Genomic DNA, 5,300 nt, shown 5'->3' with positions numbered 1-5,300 from the left:
ATGTATTGAGCTTGTCATCTCAACACTCCCCCTCAAGCTCAACTATATCTCTGCAATTCCAAGTAATCTTCGCTACTTTCGAAGCTTCTTTGCACCCGATGCCTTTGTGAAAATGTCAGCTATCTGATCCTATGTGCTGACATATACCAAGTCAATGTCTCCTGCAAGTACCTTCTCTCTCACAAAGTGGTAGTGCACCTCAATGTGTTTTGTTCTAGCATGGAACACTGGATTCCTCGGTAACTGTATGCTACTCATGTTGTCACAATGAATGAAAACTGGAACATCTCCCTGCACATCCAAACCACCTAATAACTTTTGCAACCATACCACCTCACATGCTGCCATAGCAGCACCTCTATACTTAGCCTCCGTACTCGATAAAGCAACTGTAGGTTGCTTTTTGCTGCTCCATGTAATTGTTGCACTACCAAGGGAAAACATGAATCCACTTGTAGATCTTATGTCTAACAAGCTACCACCAGCCCAATCTGCATCAGTGTATCCAAAGACATGTACATCCTTACGTGCCTCATAAAGAAGTCCATAATGTAAAGTGGAATTCACATATCTTAATATACGTCTAACTGCATCCAAATGAGGCTTTTTAGGCATCTACATAAACTGATTGATAAGGCCAACATCATAGCTCAAGTCTGGCCTTGTGATAGTCATGTAAATCAAACTCCTTACTACTCTCCTGAACATAGTAGGGTCTTCTATCTTATCCCCAATGTTGGCACTCAACTTCACATTTTGCTCCAATGGTACTGAAAGAGGCTTACATGCTGTCATACCATACTTGAATAACATATCCAAGCCATACTGCCTTTGGGATAGCCATATACCATCATCGCATCTGATCACCTCAATACCAAGAAAGTATCTTAGCTCACCCAAATCTTTCATCTCAAACTTATTCTTCAAGAAGTCCTTAATTTCAGCAATCCCATTGTCACTGTCACATGTAACATAGATGACTATGATGACCAAACCTGCATCTCTCTTTCTCACATAAAGTGAGTGATCAGCATCATTAGAAATACAAAATTCAATATTGACAAGATACTCTCCAATCTTGTCAGACCATACTCTAGGTGCTTGCTTCAGCCTATAGAGTGCCTTCTTTAACCTGCACGCATATGTGGGATGCTCCAAATCCTCATAACCTGCTGGCTGCTCCATATACACCTTCTTGCAATTCACCATGCAAAAAGGCATTCTCAACATCCATTTGCTGCAAAATCCAACCTTTGGCTACTGCCAAGGCAATCACACACCTAGCAATTGGACTGAACGTCTCTTCATTGTTACAGTGTTTTCCACAACGCAGAGGAGCAGAAAATGGAAAAAAGGAAATAGTAAAAAAGGTGCAGGATAAAAGCAGAAAAAGGCGCCTTGACCAGTAACCAGACCCTGAAAAATTTAAATGTTTGGGCACGACCCTTGGAAAGTCAGTGTCGCCTCGAGACAACAAAAGAGTAAAATGCACACCATTAAATATGGAAGCGCTTTCGAATCCTTGTAAAAGAGCGCCACGCTCACTCCTGTGCAAATTGTACGCATTAGTTGGGAATAGGATAAAATTAGAGTGGTGGGAAATGGGAAAAAGGGCCTAGGCTACGGCCGGCCATGTAAAAAAGGGGATGACCGTCCAAAAGGGATTTAGGGTTTTGTATATAAAGTTGAAAAGTGAATGAGAAGCTCATTCTTTTGGTGTGTGGCAAAAGGAGTCTTCTTCTTCCTCTCTTCTTCTCTCCTTCTTGCTTGTGTGTGCTCTTGAGAGAGGGAGCGTGAGAGTGTGAGGGAGTGAGTGTGTGGGAGCGAGGGATCAAGTGGGTGAAGCTCTTCACCATCTCCTCTTCTTTTCTTTTCTTCTCTTCTCTTCTCTTCTCTCGCGCGCGTGGCTATGGAGGATGGAGCTTGGAGATGGAGGAGGCTTGAGGATGCTTGAGCTAGCATCAAGAATCGTGGAGCTACTGGAGTGCAAGAGAGAGGAGGGTACTCGATCAAACATCAAGGTAAGCCTACTACACTCATGGGATCGATGGCGAGTCGGCTAGGTGAGAGATAGCCATTGGAGCTCGCTTGAAACGCTTGAAACAATAAGCAGTCCGTGGGTCTTGGCAGTTGAGTGAAGGCTCCCACATTTTGGTTCCGTTGCCGGGACCAACGGATTCAAGCTTGAGCACTTGCACGCCTCATATCGAGCGTCGAAGTAGGGGATTCATCCCCGAAACGGAGCTTAAGATAGGTAGGAAGTTTGGGTGTTTTTGATCTTCAAAACAAGTAAGTATTTTGGGATATTTTGGTTGTTTGATGATTGGAAAGCATGGAAAATCTATTTCAGCTTTTTGCCTTCGATTTTTATTGCATTTATCGTAGGTTAGAATTAGGAAATCGAACCGGAGAAGGGTAGGGTTTACTATTTCAAAACATGCAAAAATCATGCAAAATGGGTAAAATGCTTGCTAGTGATGCCTAAGATCGGCGAGTGAGTGATTGGGGGCATCAACACCACACTTGGGAAGGGATATAAGAGCCAGGAGGCCAAGGGAGAGCTCATTTGTGCCATTTTAGAGAGAGAGAGAGAGAGAGAGAGAGAGAGAGAGAGAGAGAGAGAGAGAGAGAGAGAGAGAGAGAGAGAGAGAGAGAGAGAGAGCTCCAGCCTGTATCGATTCGATTGCATCGCCGACGCACTTACCGGCCCGTTCAGGTATACGAATCCCTCCCTCTACTTCCCTAGATAGGATATGGAAGTGCATGGCTATGGTGCCGGCCTACATTTGGTGAATAAATCGAAATCGTATTCGTGTGGGTTACCGTGCCGCGTTCGGCCCGTCGAGTGGCCTTTCCTAGGCCGAGTCCTAGAATCGGCCCTCGGCCCTTGTCGCTCGGCCCACTTGGCCAAACCCTAGTCGGCCCTCGGACCGCATCCGAGGCAAAAATTTTTACCACGTGGCACATCCAGCCTCGGCCCGCGATCGAGTCTCAAATTTGGCCCTTGGCCACGTCTCAAATTTGGCCCTCGGCCCTGTGCTTCGGCCCGTCCGAATTACATTGTCCGAATTCGCCATTCGGCCTGTCCGAATCAAAACTGTCCGAGTCTATCCCCGAAATTCGGCCCTCGGCCCTGTGCCTCGACTCGTTCGAGTGACCTACTTGGACCCTGCAATTTGGACCAGTTGGTCCGAGTGCAACTTTTTATCAAAATTTTCAGAAATTTGACATGACCTGGAAATTACGCAACAGCGCAAATTGTCGAAACCCTTCGGGCACTCAGAACTTGATTCTGGCACATGTAATAAGAGAAATTGTAGTGAGCAGCCGCTTGGCAGCTAGAAGCGGGCAGTTGCGAGACCCAAGGACTTAGATGTGAACCGCTGAGCTGTAAAACTAGATTGACCAAAATCGAACAAGGTGACATACGAGAAAACCCTAAACCCTAACAAAACGGCCAGAAAATGGATCTACAAGCCTATCCAAGCGAGAGTGTGTAAGACGCTGAGGAATTGCTTGCTGCACTCACATTGAATTTTCGCACTTGAAGTACACTTAAGAAAGCTGAAAGCCTGATTGGGCACAAGTGCACGAGAAACGACACACTCATCGAGTGACCATAAGTTGAGGTTTGTATTCAATAACCAAAGGAACTCACTTAGATAAACCACTCAAGGAACCCACCAATAGGAGAGGACCCAAGACATAGACAAACCATCAAAGCGCAGAATAGGACCAAGCAAGGAGCGCCAACGACGAGGATCTGTCAAGTCTATTCAACCTGATCGACAGCGTAGTGGAGCGTGAGAACTCGACCATGACGGGAGAGAGCTCAGACCATCGGTCTAATGAGGAGCTCGATTTGAATGTATTCCCAGATGCTATTCAGCAGAGCTGGTGAGCAGTTACGACGCGCACGCCAGGTATGAGCACCGCGGCAGGACAACAAACGCAATCATTGCAGATCTAGAAGAGGAGAGAAGGCTAGCTTGCAAAGCATTGTAGGGCATAACCGAGTACAATAGGGATCAGCACGCTAGGAGCCAAGGCAAAGCATGGAGCTACATGAGGTGCAGCGAGTGCTGAACTTGGCTGGCCGAAACTGAACGGACCATGAGAGAGCACTAGAGGGAGACTTGACGTTGAGCGAGCTTCTCATGAAATGACTGCTCGATAATACAGCAGTAGAGCAGAGTGCCACCGCACTAGCGACGTTGCTACTTGCAGGACTAGGGGTGAACCAAGGCTCAAAGAGCCAGGCCAAAATACCAATTGTTGCCAAGCAACTCGATAAGTACCAACTTCATGACGACCCATACAGCTTTATTGAGCAGTTAGAGCAAGTCTGCGAAGCTAACGACCTCAACGACCAAACTCAACGCTCCTAAGCATTCGGGCTTTGCCTAGGCGACAAGGATAGGACGTGGTATATGAGCCTAGATGCTGTAGAGCGAGCCAACTTCAATGACCCCCAGGCAGAAAAGAAGAGATCGAAAGCTAAGGTCGCACTAAAGACCGAGAGTGCTACGACTCTGCCTGCTGGAAAGAAGGTTTCAGACGCAGAGGCAGAGACTTCAGCCCCTAAGACGGCCGAAAAGGGAAGCGCTAAGGTAGGGGAGTACCTGCATCCGAAGCGACAGTTAGAGGCCATAGAAAAGGTGAAGGAATGGGTGAAGGAGGCTCAAGAGCACCTCAAAGATGCTGAGCCCATCGTAGAGGACGAGATCGATGACCTCTCCAGCGTAAGCACGCCGATATCACCGCCTCAACCTAAGTTGGCAGAAGCAACCGCGCCACAAACAGTGTCGGTAAGACCAAGCCTTGATGCGACAGAGCCGCAGATCAGCCGCGGCCATTGGCTCGGACAATCTAGGTTAGGGGAAGGACGAGTATCCAACAATCTCCTGACCACGCTAGTGACCACCCCTGTAACCCTTAGCCTGGGAGATCTGCTTAAGCAGCATTCTACCCTATGGCAAGATCTTAAGCAGTGGGTCGAAGGGTCACAAGAGCAGCTCACGGCAGACCCTCAAGATCATGATGCAGAATTGCAATTACCAAGTTTGACGCTGCACTCCATGCCTAAATCCTTGCACGTCAATGCCTTTTGGGAAGGCTCTGAGATGCATGGGGTCTTACCGGTCCTAGCCCTAGGTGACACAACAAGAAAGGGAATTGTAGACACGGGAGCCGGGGTTAGTGTGCTTAGCCATGCAGTGCTCCAGACTTGGGGAAACCCGCTTGTCAAAACTGCTAGGTTAATGTCACATTAGCAAATGGTATGAGAGTGAAGCCATTTA

This window comes from Lygodium microphyllum, chromosome 26 (genome assembly GCF_053477565.2).
Source record: "Lygodium microphyllum isolate KBCC chromosome 26, Lygodium_microphyllum_v1.1.10, whole genome shotgun sequence".
In the NCBI taxonomy this organism is placed as follows: Eukaryota; Viridiplantae; Streptophyta; class Polypodiopsida; order Schizaeales; family Lygodiaceae; genus Lygodium; species Lygodium microphyllum.
Note: the sequence above shows the minus strand (reverse complement) of the source record.